Consider the following 14,453-nt stretch of genomic DNA (forward strand, 5'->3'; position numbering starts at 1 on the left):
GGTGTGCATGGCACACAATTGTTTGTGTTATAACTTCTGTATCCCAGAAGCAACTGAAACTTGTACAAAACTGTATGCAGAGTACATTTTTTGCATTGCTTTTGTCAATTCTAGAGTTCCTTTAGATTTATCGACACTGTGCGGGTGTTCATTCAGTGAGAGCCTCAGATGCATAGGTTTGAAACATAGTTTAACAATACATACCACAATTTCCAGCGTAAATATCACTTTTTTCTTCTAAATTTTTTTTGTGTGTGCGCTTTATACAACAATGCAACTTAAAGAGGGACAAGGGTCTTAGAAAAATAAAAAATGAGAAAAAATTCATTTTTAGAAAATTTGATTCTTGAAGTACATACTTCAAGCTAAATCTGTACAAAATATTTATGCTCAAGTTAATTGCAAAGTATAAAAAAAGAGAGTATTTTGAGACCGGAAGGGCTCTGGAGTGAAGCGCAAACTTAAAAATAATGCCCCATTTTGCACTATCCCGATTCCAAAACCACTCCTCTGACCACTGCCATTTTGGTATTGTTTAAAAGCTAATTTATCTTTTTTTCTTTTTTTTTGCGCGCGCTTTTGAAATGGCGTTAGCGCAGCATAGCCTACGCTGCCGTTGTTCTCCCGCAGCCTGATTTCAAACCACTCATTGGCCGAAGTGCGCGCTTGCGGGAACGTGTTGTTGCCACTGGCTCCTTCCTCTCACCCTTCATCTTGGATTTCCTTCTCTTGGCACATCTTCCTCCTCCCCATTCGCTTCTTCGGGTTTCTCCGACTCTCCGCCGCACGCTGCGTCGTCTACTTCTGCTTTCCAGCTTACTGTCGTTATGCGATCGAATTACTGCCAGAACTTTTTTTAGCGTTGTTTTTCTTGATGTTTGTGGCTGTGGCTGGGGTCCCTGGTGACGCTACTCACCAAGCACCTAAGGTGCAGGCGCCCCGTGCGGGGCTCGGAGTACGTGGAGACCGCCACTCTCTAAACACCTGCTTTCACAGGTGCCCCCTGCGGGGTCTGCTTGTGGAGGAAAATCTGGCACCATCCACCGTGGAAAACCTGGGATCACATCTGAGTGCATCCGACATTGTTGAACGACTTTTCTCAGGCTTGGGGAGCACTCATCTAAGGAAAAAGTAAATTGCCAAACATTTTCCATTCACAGAAGTGACAGGTGGCTCTTCAAGAAGTGACTGAGGAGGCTCTTCAAGAATAAGAGACTGAGCTGGCTCTTCAAGAAGTAGGCAGCTCCGACACTGTCAGCTACATTCCAGTTCAGAAGCTCCTGACAAGTTTCCTGCAATCTGATGACCTGCTCGAATGCTTCATGCAGCCTCTGTCAAGGTCACCGGACGTGCTTTCAGATTTCGCCGATGGCGATTTTTTTGGTCAACGTCACCAGTTGGCCCAAGATATCAGCCACAACACAATATTCCTGCTCTTGTACACTGATGAGATGGAGATCACTAAGCCCCTTGGCAGTGCTGCTGGACAGCACAAAATTCTAGGAATGTACTTCACAATTTTGAACCTGCATCCTCGCTACCGCTCCAAGCTTAATGCTATTCACCTTTTACTCCTTGTGGTGTATCCGGTTGTTGTGCGGCACGGCCTTGAGAAAGTACTGGCCCCCCTGGTGAAAGACTTCAACACTCTGCATGAACCACGCATTGATGCCAGGAACTTGCACTTCAACATAGTAACGGTGGCATTCACTGGTGACAACCTCTCCATGCACCATCTAGCAGGGCTCCAGTGTTGTTTCAGTAGAGGCCGGATCTCTCGGTACTGCCTAGCCCTTACGACCAACTGGGAGAGCTACATGGAACAGATGACTGCATTGAAGGGAAAGGCCAAGCACACAAGAGCCACCTTGAAGCTTTTGCCTTGGACCCATCAGCAAATGGGCCTTTGACATTATTGAGCAGCTGCCACCTGATGTCATGCATGACGTTTTCGAGGGTGGTATTTCGCGCGTCCTTCGGCATGGTCCTGTGTGGCTTGGTCCGCGATGGAGTGCTGTCCAAGAAGGACCTTGACAGAGTGATAGATTTCAAGTATGGATTCCATGATAAAGGATCTGCACCTGTCAAAATCAGGGATGCCTTCCTCACTGGTAAGGCCAACCTGAAAGGAACGGCTAGCCAGAAGTGGTGCCTCTTCCGGCTACTGCCACAGATCCTTGGAGGCTCTGTCCCTGAAGGCAATGTTCGTTGGAAGGTGTACCTGGCATATCGACATGTCGTCGTTATCATCCTTGTCGAGAGGATTCCTAAGAACTATTCCTTACCTGCAAGTGAAAGTTGAAGAGTTCTTGGAGATGTACACCACACAGTATCCAGATGCAGTAGTGACACCCCAACTTCATTACCTGCTACATTACCCTAAGTTTATACAGAAGTTTGGGCCCCCTCCCCGCCTTTGGTGCATGCGCTTTGAAGCCAAACATTCCTATTTCAAAGCTCTCGCCTCCAAAGTGAAGAACTTTCGTAACATTTGTTTGACACTGGCAACTCGACATCAGCTTCTCCAAGTGCAAGTATCTTTACCACGTGGTTTAGCCTATTTCGTGATGCATGTATTTATGTTTTGTGTTAGGTTCTGAGGCTGGTCACACCCATTTTGGTGAACTTCTGTTTTTGTTGCTGGGGCTTTGCTCCAGGTTTCTACCTGAGTGGTTAAAAGGTATTATTTTGTCATATCACTTGGGCCCTTCTGTAATTGTGTGTATATTTTTGTCCCTTTGCTTGAAGTTAAAGAATCGCTGTTCCGTGTATCAAGTTTTCTTTTCTAATGCAACATCATTGTCAGCCATTGCAACATTAAACTCTACCCGCTCACCTGTACTTTAGCTTTATAGTTCAGGCTTTGTTGTTTATTGACAAGCAGAACAGCAGAACTTCATGACCTTAATTTTGGTAATAAAAATTTTGTTTATCATTGACTGGTGGACTGCACTTAATTGAATTATTTCAACTACACTGTTTATGAAGAGGGTTCCGTGTTTTTTATGCTTTCTTTTATTCAGATTTGGGGTTGTTTTATCGTTAATTATTTTGGTCTCACAAATTGGGTGTATTTCGGTCTCTATTTTTGGTGTTGACCATATCGGGGCTTATGCCATAAGAGCGAGTGCATATCTGCTGCGTTTGTCGAAAACACAATAATATATACATAATTTTTTGCTAAATGGCTCATATAAAAATAATTCCCGAAGAACAAAAAGCAGCCTCGAGGACACTTCTGTGCGGTCACTGATTTATTTGGGCCAACCCAAATATTATGATGATATTTTCTTGCGTGAAACGGGGCTTTTTCTTATTTAGTGACAGCCTTCAAGTCTGTGTATTTCGGTTTTAATGATCTTGAGAGAAGTCCCTTGGGGGTTAGTTTTCTGTGTGGAAAAGGAATGTACCATTATGTTCAGTGAAGTTTGGTGACAAGACTCGGGACTCGAGCAGGAATGCAGTTATCCTTGATGTGACCCCATGAGACTGTCTTGCTGCCTTTGCTGGGGTTTATCTAACTGAAGTACCTGTACGAAAAATAGAACACATGTGCATAACACTCATTATTCACAAGAAAATTTGTCAATGTCCAAAATGACCCATGAAGAAAATTATGCGAGGAATTTTCAGGCTGCGTTGGCCGAGTCACCTCTCGTGGCCAATGTTTCATAGCAACTTTAATTGTAGTGAACAGTTATAGGGTATATTACGAACAAAGTGCAATTTGGTTTTGTAGGAAACTATAACACACAAAACGACACTTGAATGCAGTATGTTGAGGTACCTCTAAACAAATTCCAGGGTTTCATGGCGCCTCCTTCAGATACCTGATGTTGAACATGAAATATGTGCACCAAGGAGTGAGCAAACAGCGACTTCAGATTTGTCTCTAACACCAGCGACATGTCGACAAGGAGTGCAACGTGTAGAAGGTCATCTAGAAGTGTGCCAAGATGAAAAAGCAAGATGTAACGATATCAGAATAAGATCACACCAACGAGGCCCCATTGTGGTGAGACAATCTACGATGAAGAGACAGTAATCGGGAGTCAACCGACGTACGGCCGCGATTTACTTTGCGGCGACTGAAATAAAACATGGCAAAAAAAAAATTTGAAAATTATAAAACGCGTTTTTTTTTTACCTTATTCTTTGAGCGCAGCCGGTAGCAGAGCAGTTGGGCGGCGTCACGAAAATCTGACAGACTCGCTAGCTTTTCTCAACTTCGTACGGCGCCAGTCGGCACCACAGATGAATGGTCGGCACTCTTAAAAAGTACGAGCCCAGAGCCCAGCGTCGATTGCGACTTTCGTAAAGAGAAGCTCCGGTAACACTTCGGCGACTCGCGAGCGTTAAACAACGCCTCTTCGAACGAGCCCACGAATCCAACACGTCGAACGGTTTGCGCCGGTAAGCACGCTGGGAGCCAGGGGGCTGGAGGTTCAATATCCGAAAGAGACGAGGCGCTGGTTTCTACGTCTATTTCGCACATGAGATAACAAGCCGAGTGATAGCTAGCCGAGTGTAAACACTGACTGAAGTTACATCAGAGCACACGCAGTCGAAATGACGTCTGTAACAGAGCACAGCCAGACGCTTTCAGCAGGGGACGCATGCGTTCAAATAAGCTGCGATTTCAAGACATCATGTATCCCTTCTGTCCTTTAGTGTTCACTTTGATTTGTGTATACCAAAGCACTCAATGCTGCAAGTAATAAAGTCGTCTATACGTACCTTTCGAAGCGATTGAAAGTGCGTTGGTTTCACTTGGAACCCACAAGCAAAGTGCGCGACGAACTTGACGAGCCGTTATCCGTCGGTCCCGCCATCGCCGCTGTCTCGCAGGGTTGGCGCGATCGCGGCGGTCGCGGTCGCTGCGCAATGGCGCAATCGCGTAATCTCGGCGGCTTGGCTAGGCTTGGCTGGATCGGCGGATTCGGCCACTCGGCGGCTCGCGGCGTGCTCGGCTCGCCTCCCTTCGGAATTCGAACTGCCTCCGAAGCTCGAGCGCTCGAGCTTTCGCGCGCGCGGGTTGACGATGGAAACTTTTCTCATAAAACGAGTCTGTAACGTATTGATTGATGGCGCAAATGCACGTATATTTCCCGTCGTTTTTTACAGTGTGTGAATCTTGCGAAACAGGCGACGAAGAGTGGTGGGTGAAATGTGCTCGTGTGTGGTTGTGGATTTTGTGTACGACGTAGGATTACCCAGAAAGGTGGGTCAATATAGATAAATGTGCGGGTAAGAAGCACGTGACCTGTCAAGCCCATTAATCCTCATTATTTTATCGTGCGAACTGACATTGTCACGTATCGCGTTCGATTTGGGTTCCAACATCGGTAACCTAACTTTTGTTGCATTAAAACTGCAACAAACATTTGTTTGAAAACGATCACTCCAATGAGCACGTCGTTATTGGGCTTTCTCATTGAAAGGTAGGTCGCGGGTGTCCCAGCTAGTTATTTTGAATGGTTTGGTGGTTGTCTAGCATTTCAAGCGCTCGAGGCTGTCTGTACTGTCTGCCGTACGTACACTTGCGCTTTCGATCGATGTGAATGTGTTTGCAACGCGGAACGTTTGTGTTCTGTGTGTATCCACCTCCAATATCGTTCTCTCTCGTATTGCCGTATGGTAACTCCTGCTGTTCTACGATATCATTCACGCGATGTCGTATATGTGGGCGTACCGATATCCACATGTTGCTTCACGGGCGATCAATACTGTGTTACGTATCCTCTTAGTCCGCGGTATATGCCGACGTAACTCATGTTGGTAACTTGGAATTCGTTCTGAGATTTATCCACGCGATATTGTATTCTCCTTTGGGCCCGTGATCGACGACCGATATTTATATATCGTGTGGCCGCGCAGTATGTCCATGTCGGTCACCAATATGCACGCGGTGTCGTATTCTATTCCAATAACCGTAAGTTCTGTCGGGATATTGTGCTTCGATATCGTGTTGTATACCAGTAACCGCAAGTTATATCGGGATATTGTACTCCAATATCCTGTTGTATACCAATAACCACATACTATATCGGGATATTGTGCTCCGATATGAATTCCCATCGTGCGTATTGGGTTAATCGGATAACAATAAGTTTTTATTGGTTTCCATCTACTTCATTGGAATACAATATTTCCAATAAGCCGAGTTCATATTGGCCTTTTTCAATAGGGCATCCTTCGAGGCAACGACTCCCCTCGAGGCAAAGACTCCCATCCTTCGAGGCAACGACTGCCCATCCTTGGAGGCACACCGACGAACATTATGAATATAATGATATAATGTTCAAAAAAGCAGCCTGGTCTGTGTGCTCCGAATTCCTAAACTCATGGTGAACCCACAGTATCGCTCGTCTGTAACACAACGCCACGATCCCACGGAGCCAATCTAGTAGAACCAAACGAGCATCGTCATGTCACTCGTCCTCTTCGGTCGTTTGCTGTTTCCGGCTAGACCAATCAAGCACAGAAAATATTACTGTGCTTGATTGGTGTAGCCGGTAATTGCAAACGCACAGATACGACGAGCGCCATGAAAGTACTGCGGCAGATTAATGCCGCAGTCGGCATTAATCTGAACCTGCTCTCCTCCGTTTTCAACAGCCAAACTCCAAACACCCTTACACCCCTGGCGGCATTATGGTGTGTATCCTCATTACTTAACCCCTTTCTTGCACCCTCCTAACACCCTCCTTACACCCTTTCATATCTTAAAGGTGTAAATATGGAGTTTTAGTCGTGTCGGACACCCTTCTAACACCCTTCATGTTAAAAATGAGGGTGTTGGAAGGGTGTTTTGAGTGCCATTACACCTTTAAGGGTGTAAAAAGTTTAGTGTGTGCGAGACGGAGCCAGGGAATCTCTGACAAATTTCAGGGTTTCCTGCGTCGACGAGCTGGTTCCAGAATGTTTGTCTTTAATTTAAATCGGAACAGCATGCATGGTCAATAAATAGATCGGCCAAAGTAACCTTCCGCATATGTGCACGAAGCGAGTTATCAAACCTTTCAGGAATATTAAAACGTCCGTAAACTTCATAACGTCGCCCTCTCTTTTGCTTAAGACTCTGCCGCTAGACACGGGCCTAATTATTTATCTTCGAAATATTTTCGGCTTCTGCCACCCGTATCCACGGTCGGAAGGAGCTCGTGTGGCCTGTCGATAGTTTCTGGCCGTGTTCCAAAACTTACTCGATCCAACTCTAGGGTAAATGTGGTTATCAAAAACGTAGCCGCATCCAGCGTTTCTCTATTTTTGTTGTCACGTGACATAATCCGCCAGGGTAACTCAGATCCGTTCGAGTAGGTTCGGAAGGCGGCCTCGGAGTAGGTTCGGAAAGCGGCCTCGCCGACTTAACGCGCCCAATGATTCATTGTCTCTCGTGGTTTTTACCGCCGTCTCTCGTTTCGCGCTCTCGTCGTCTCGTAAGTCTGTTCTCGCTTGGGCCTCGCGTCTTTTTAAAACTTTTTTTAGCGATAGACGTGGGCATGTCTGGATCCTCCGACGGCGTACCGGGTACGAGGCGAGCCATGCCGTCATACTGTGAAACGCAACCGCGTTTTTTCGCGACGGGAGTTACTTTGTGAGCTGAAGCACTCGCTCCTGGAAACAACGGCCATGGGAGAACTATATTTGGTCTCTGCTTCCAGTCACCGTGGTCGCGCAACGTCGGGCGTTCCCGTCTCCACGTCGCTGCGGATGTGAGGACGGCAACTGCAGCCACTGAAATGTAAGGACTGCCTCATGTTCATCAACATTCCTGTTCATTTTTAAATCGTACGCTACTACAATAATCCCTCTTTAACTCAGTTTGCTGTGTCGAAGTATTGATTACCTAGGTTTCTCGGTAGTTTTTTTTTCGACAGGGACCCCGGTACATGAGAAATATCCCGGTGAAGTAAGTGGGTGAAGAGAAGTGAGCTAAAACAAAGAAGGCAATGTATGCACGCTGAACCCGCACAGCGCGCTTGTTTGTTTCGAGTTCAGTCATTGCAGAAAGCGCCCCACGAACATTTTGACCCCGGCTCGCGATGTCTTGGCAGGCACGTGCTGCTGGACTTTTTTGTCGTGTGCTAAACAGTTATATTTTGCATACAGTTTTGGGAACCAGTTGGCAACAGAGCGGAGTGGCATGGTTTCGGTCGAACAGCCATCTCCGCTCACGCGACGAAGCACGTGCAACTGCAAGCCTGCCGAAGTTGCCCTCACGTGCATGCGAATATGACTGCACGACAGAGGCAGCAGCCGGGACGATTGCAATCCATTGCTTTACGTTAGCTTACTTTTGACGAAAATCTGGCACGTCGGGAACCAGTGAAACGGCGGCAAGCGGTTTTTCAGAATCGCTCGGCAACGGCTACAGCACTGTACACTTATGGAATGTCTCAATGTCTCTTGGGAGACTTTGAAAGCTGACATTCATTACTAGCCGAAACGAAGGCAGCCTTGGAGCAGCCTTTCAGAAGGTTTCGAAAAGCGAAAAGAAAAGCACCCGCTAAGCCTCGTAATGCGCTTTTGTCTTGTGTACAATGTCGCATTTTCTCTGCAGTAGTTACGCGTTTCATCAGTCGGAGACTACTTCCATTTATTATATTGCCGCGAGCGCAGCTGGCCGAGAAGACAGCACGCTCGTGGTCTAACGGTTATCGCGCGTGCTTTCCACGCTGAAAGCCAAGCTTCCGGCGACTTAATCGGATCTCTGTCTGGTCCTCTTTGGGTTCTTAGGGGCTTGTGTTCGGACTTGCACTGCGGGAACTCGGAGGGGAGCGCTGCACGGCCATGCGGTTACCCCGCACCTCCACCAAAATGTCACGGGTGGTAACCAAAATAACAATAAATAAACAGAAAGAAATAAACGTTTAATGTGGCGAACTTGTGCCAAAACTAAAAGGGTACAAAGATAATAACAAAGCGTCGCGGGCGTCGAAGTCTGCGTAGCAGCACAGTCGAACGCTGGAGCGAAACTGACTCCGCTCGCCTTGCGGAATCCCTTATGTACCCTCGTGGGTTTCTGGATCGTTCGGCGTAGAAGGTTCGGCGCGTAGAACATTCTGGCCTCGAACAAGCAACATGGTTCTCGAATTTACCAGAACATTACTTTACAGAGTCAACAAAAAATGCGCCTCTGCGGCCAGGAATCGAACCCTGGCTTTCAGCGTGCAAAGCACGCGCGATAATCGTTAGACCACGAGCGTGCTGTCCTCTCGGCCAGCTGCGCTCGCGGCAATATTATATAACTAGTCCACCTACTACTGTAATATTTTTCACTACGCTGCTCATTTTCAGATAAATTTTAATACGTGCAGCTTGGTTCTTATTTATCTATAGCGGGTACATATACAGGGTGTTTCACGAAAGGTGGACAAATTCAATATTGCAAAAACTAAGCGTCGCAACAAAAAATGGTTTGTGTCTGTCGTTTTGGTCCTGGGCCGGGGGCCTGTTTAGGAAAATTATTAAAGTTTGGGATAATTAGGTTGTAAATTATTTCTTGCGTAATTAACTTTTTTAATCTTGTGTTTAAGGGCGTGGTTTTAATTAGGAAATTGCTCAACATCATCAAAAACACAAAATGAACAAATTTCAGAACGATAGAAGGCACGCGAAGCATTTTACGGCTTTCTGAAAAACTGCACAAATTCGACGGGTTTTTAAATTTCAATTCACTATCGGAGCGCATCTTGGCCCCGGCGGCACCACGCCCCGTGAAAAGCTGTATATAAAAAAAGAAGACATTTTATATATGATTTTCAAGCAAAACAAAAAATACGACTGCCCATCGTTGCCTGAATCCAAATGGAAACGCCCATTTGTATAATTTACCTGAAGCATTGCAAAATGTGTCATGTCATTGGCATTTCATTTTCACGTTGAAAGACTCCCTGGTGGTCTAGCTTGACCATAATTTGAAAGTCACATATTTGAGATTACACTGTATAGTAATGAGATTTGAGCTCTAATTACCAGAACTTCCCAAAAATATTGCATTCAGTTAATGATCACGTAAATAAACTTGTCTTGCAATGTGTGCATTTCATATTGAAATGCACTACCGTAAAATGCTGCAAAGGCACCCACTATTAACATTTCCCAAACTTGAGCGGACAAGCGTCCATGCCTAGATTAACTCCGTTTTCAGTGAAAGTGGGGTGGGCGCTCCCTCGGCATTTTCTGGTGCTTGATCTGCCTCCAAGTTGAGGAGGTATACACTGTTTGCTTTTCTGAAGCATATTCTCAGAGAAACATTATTGTATACATTGGAACCCTCGTTATATAACTTTCAGGGGACTGCTCAAAAACGTTATATAATCCAAGAGTCATATAATAAAATATAAGAATGACAACTTTGGGCCTCGAATCCAGATGACAAAAATGTGTGCAACTTCTATAATTACTTGTAAGCTAATAACCTGCCAGGTGAAAAAAAAAGCCCTGAAATAAATTAAAAGTAAATGAAAATGTGGTGCATGTAGTAGAGGTGCTGATAAAATTTATTTCCACTTTACCTTATTTTCATGAAAGTGATCAGTTATTTCCTGTTAATACCGCAGATTGGGTGAGTTGATAAGGCATAATTGCAAACCAGCGCACAGGTAGACAGTAACTCAGAAATCCAAACACACAAAAATACACTCACACAGCACTGTGTGAGTGCATTTTTTTTGTGTGCTTGGATTTTTGAGCAACTGCCTACCTGTGCGCTGGTTCGTAATTAAATATAATTTCCTTTCGGAGGCATCATTCTCTAGAGGTGAGCAACGCTGTCTTGGCGTACACAAACTGCTGAAGGCCATCGAACATGATGCTTCTGCACATGTCAAAACATGCATCCTTGTGCCTGTGACACTGTCGTCTTCGTCCAAACTATTGACTTTGTGTCGTTCCCTTTTTGATGACTTCATTGTGCGACACTGCATCGTGGATGGCGATATTGTCGTTGGCATTTGATGTGGTCTACAAGCCACGATGAGTCCATGCGGGTGCGGCACACCGTTATTCAAGAGAATGCGAATTGCCCAGCAACCGGAAATCATAAGTACAGTTCCAGCCTGTCGCGCATGCGCATAGCAGTCGAACCTGAATCGAACCTTTGTCAAACTTTTCACAAGAAGTCAGAAAAATTCGAATCTGGTCGAACTGAAAACTCAACCAATTACACTAATACCCGACGACTTTATCGCTTTCTAAGAGCACGGCACAGCCCATCACCTACCGTATTTACTCGCAGAATGAACACACTTTTTTTTCCGAAAAATCGATGCGAAGCTGGGGGGGGGGGGGGGGGGGGGGGGCGTTCATTGCGCGAAGTAAAATTTTTGCGTCCGTATTTCTCCCACACTGAACGTACCTTTTATCCCGAAAAATCGTCTCTTTGCGCGCGGCGCGCGACTAAAAAACGAAACTGCGATGCGCAAAAAAAAAATGCTCCTTTCCCTGTTTTTTTTTTTTTTTTTTTTGCTTCCGTGTTTTTTTATGTTATTTTTCCCGCCTTTCACAAGTTCTTTTGTTTGCCCACGCTGCCCATGCATTCGCGACCTCCCTGCACCAGGACAGAAAAGTGCGTTCATCTCGAGGGCTTCTCGCTTCTCTTTCCAAAGTGCGAGGAGGAGGCAAGGGAAGGATGCCTTCATTATGCGCGCTTTGCTTAGGCGAGGGCTTCTCCGCTTCTCTTTCTTATCTCCTTGCGCGCCGCGCGACCCAAAGTCTAGATTGCGCTGTGAAAAAAAAAGCTCCTCTCCATTTTTTTTCTTGCTTCCGTTGGATCTTTTTTTTTTTATTTTTTAACGCCTGTTGCAAGGCGTCTTGTTTGCCCAGAGGGCGTCTCCGCTCCTCTTCCTTTTCTCCGTGAACCAAAGTCCAGACTGCGCTGTGCAAACAAAAAAAGAAAAACTCCATGTTTTTTTTTCTTGCTTCCGTTGGATATTTTTTTTTATCTTTTTAACGCCTTTTGCGATGCATTTTGTTCGGCCACGGTGCCCATGCATTCGCGACCTCGCTGCAGTAGGATAGAAAAATGTGTTCAAAGTTGAAATCTTGGTTGCCTGCCTTTTATGTCGCAGATTGGTTTAAATACCACAAAGCCATATCTCACTATAAACGACAGATATCACCATAAAGGTCTTAGTCATGTCTCGTTAAAGTGGGCTCTTCCATTGGCGCAATAAATTGTTCATAATGAGCTGATCGAAGCCGCAAACATCAGCTCGTAAAAAAATTCACAATAATGAAAAAAAAAACATTATTTCATTGCTTTCCTGAAACATCAGTTATTGCGGTTAACTTCTGAATAAAAATTAAATTGTAGTTGTAATAGAAGCACATTTTAGCCACTGTGATTCCAAAATATAAATTACAGTGGGCACAACAAATTGTTTTTCCCCCCACTGAGGCTTTTTTTTACGAATTCACTGACAGATAAAAACATGCAGAAAATCTGGCTCATTGCAATTCTGTCACTCAAACCATGGGGTTTCATCAAAAACACACATGCTGTCGTTCACAGCACACAGGGCAAATATGTGCCTGATAAAGTTAAGTTGCCAGGATGGCGAGGAACCATGAAAATGATGCAAATATGATTTATGCATTGAATATGGCAACTATACACCGACATTGTCATAAAATCTCACCAGAACATCCAGATTGTCCTGGGAGGCAGCATACGTGTTCAGCTCCTTCAGGCCATCAAACGTGGTTGCTGGTAGAACGGGGGCGTCCGCAGGCAGGGCAACTGGTATCTTCGTGGTTGAAGTAGCTACAACACACTTCCTCAGCTCGGTAAGTTGAGTGACGAGGTTTGCCTGGTTTTCGAGAGCCAGTACCTGAAAAGCTGGTAAAAGAACATATAGACCAACGGGCGGCCCTAAAGTCACGCTGCTGCAATGGCGCTGTCGACAGCACTGCACATGCGCAGATGTTTCACATCATGCGAATTTGGTTTCCGCGCACGCGCAGTGCCTACACCTGGTGTGGGCAAATGCGGGCTTATTTGTAAAAAGCGTGTCGGTCTATATTTACCACTTTACTATTTAGCAACCACTCTTCTACTAGGCATGAAATTCAAAGTTTAATTTTGCTGTAATCCCAATTTTGGAAAAATGAAAATGAAAATAAATGCCATTTGGGCATAAATGTCTGCTAGATTCAAAAGAATGTGCCTGTATCGAATGATATTTATTTGGCTGTAGGTTTGGCATTGACCTCTTTGCCACTGTCAATGTCACTACTCTCCCATGACAAAAGTTACAGAGAAGTGTTGCTGGAAGAGGCATTGATACTCTAAAATCACTAGAGGGTACTGTTTTCGTCACCTTATTGTCCTTGATGAATAGGTACCATGATTAGCTACCACCAGCTCGACTGAGCACTCGCAGCCTTTTCATATTGTCCTTGTGTAACTTTGGCACTTTGAACGTGGTAATGAACCAACTAGCCTCGCATGTCTTTTCTTAAAGGTATGCCTACTATTAGCAGGTTGAAATGTTTTATTTTTTTTTTCGCCGCCCACACCGGATATGCATACTTCGCGGCTGGGGGCGAGAGTAAGCGAAAAAGGTCTATGCCAGTGGCATATCCAGGGGATAGGCTTATAGGGCTACAGCCCCCCTCCCCCTCCCCTGATATACACATGCACTTTGAGAGCCCCCCCCCCCCCCCCCCGAACCTGAATTCACTGACATCGTAGCCACCTCAGCGAGCCTGCCATGCCCCCCCCCCCCCCCCCTTCCCGAAAAAAATTCCTGGCTATGCCACGTAAGGGTTTTTACACTTTTACAGAATTAAAAACGTTTGAACGTTTACAGAATTAAAAAAAGAAGGACATATACATCCTATCATTGCCTTGAAACAAATGGACAAAAGCAAGAACCATCCAAGAAATGTCATGTGAATTTGATTTGTCAAAATATGTTTTTATAATATCAGAAGTTATATGTATGCAAAACTCCGTTCGTATTTAAGATTTCTCAAACATTTCACATTTCTGACACAATGAAAGATAAATTTACATTGTTTAAAATAATAGGAGTCTCCGAATTACATTCCTGAAAGTTTCCAATGCTGAAACCTACAAACCAGCCTTTAATTGAGCATTGTGCCGTGAATTATACGAAACCATTGATGTTTTTGGTGCCCATTTTCTATGCATTTTGGCATATTTGGATGGCGCGTGTACAGTGCAGGTATGTTCTAATCTGCAGTGAACCTCCACCTTTCTTCTAAAGGTCCTATTTTTTCTGTTTTTCCTTTGCCACTACTGCTTACTTTACACTAGACATAAGCTATGTCACTGAACTCTGTCAAGTTGCACTGTTGTGGCTCTTTTTGCTACCCCCCTTGTAAATAAAGATCTGTTGATGTCAACATTCCAGCTCTTGGACGTTTGCACCATCCCAATTTGCTGCATGAGCACCACCTCCAAATTCATGACAGTCATGAAT

At 45.0% G+C, this 14,453-nt stretch overlaps 1 pseudogene; it reads left to right on the forward strand.

Annotated features, from left to right (window-relative positions):
- Positions 1-1,322: 1,322 nt before the first annotated feature.
- On the forward strand, positions 1,323-2,600 carry LOC115312683 (annotated as a pseudogene).
- The last annotated feature ends 11,853 nt before the right edge of the window (positions 2,601-14,453 follow it).

Source organism: Ixodes scapularis, unplaced genomic scaffold, assembly GCF_016920785.2.
Source record: "Ixodes scapularis isolate PalLabHiFi unplaced genomic scaffold, ASM1692078v2 PGA_scaffold2__306_contigs__length_199485367, whole genome shotgun sequence".
Lineage (NCBI taxonomy): Eukaryota > Metazoa > Arthropoda > Arachnida > Ixodida > Ixodidae > Ixodes > Ixodes scapularis.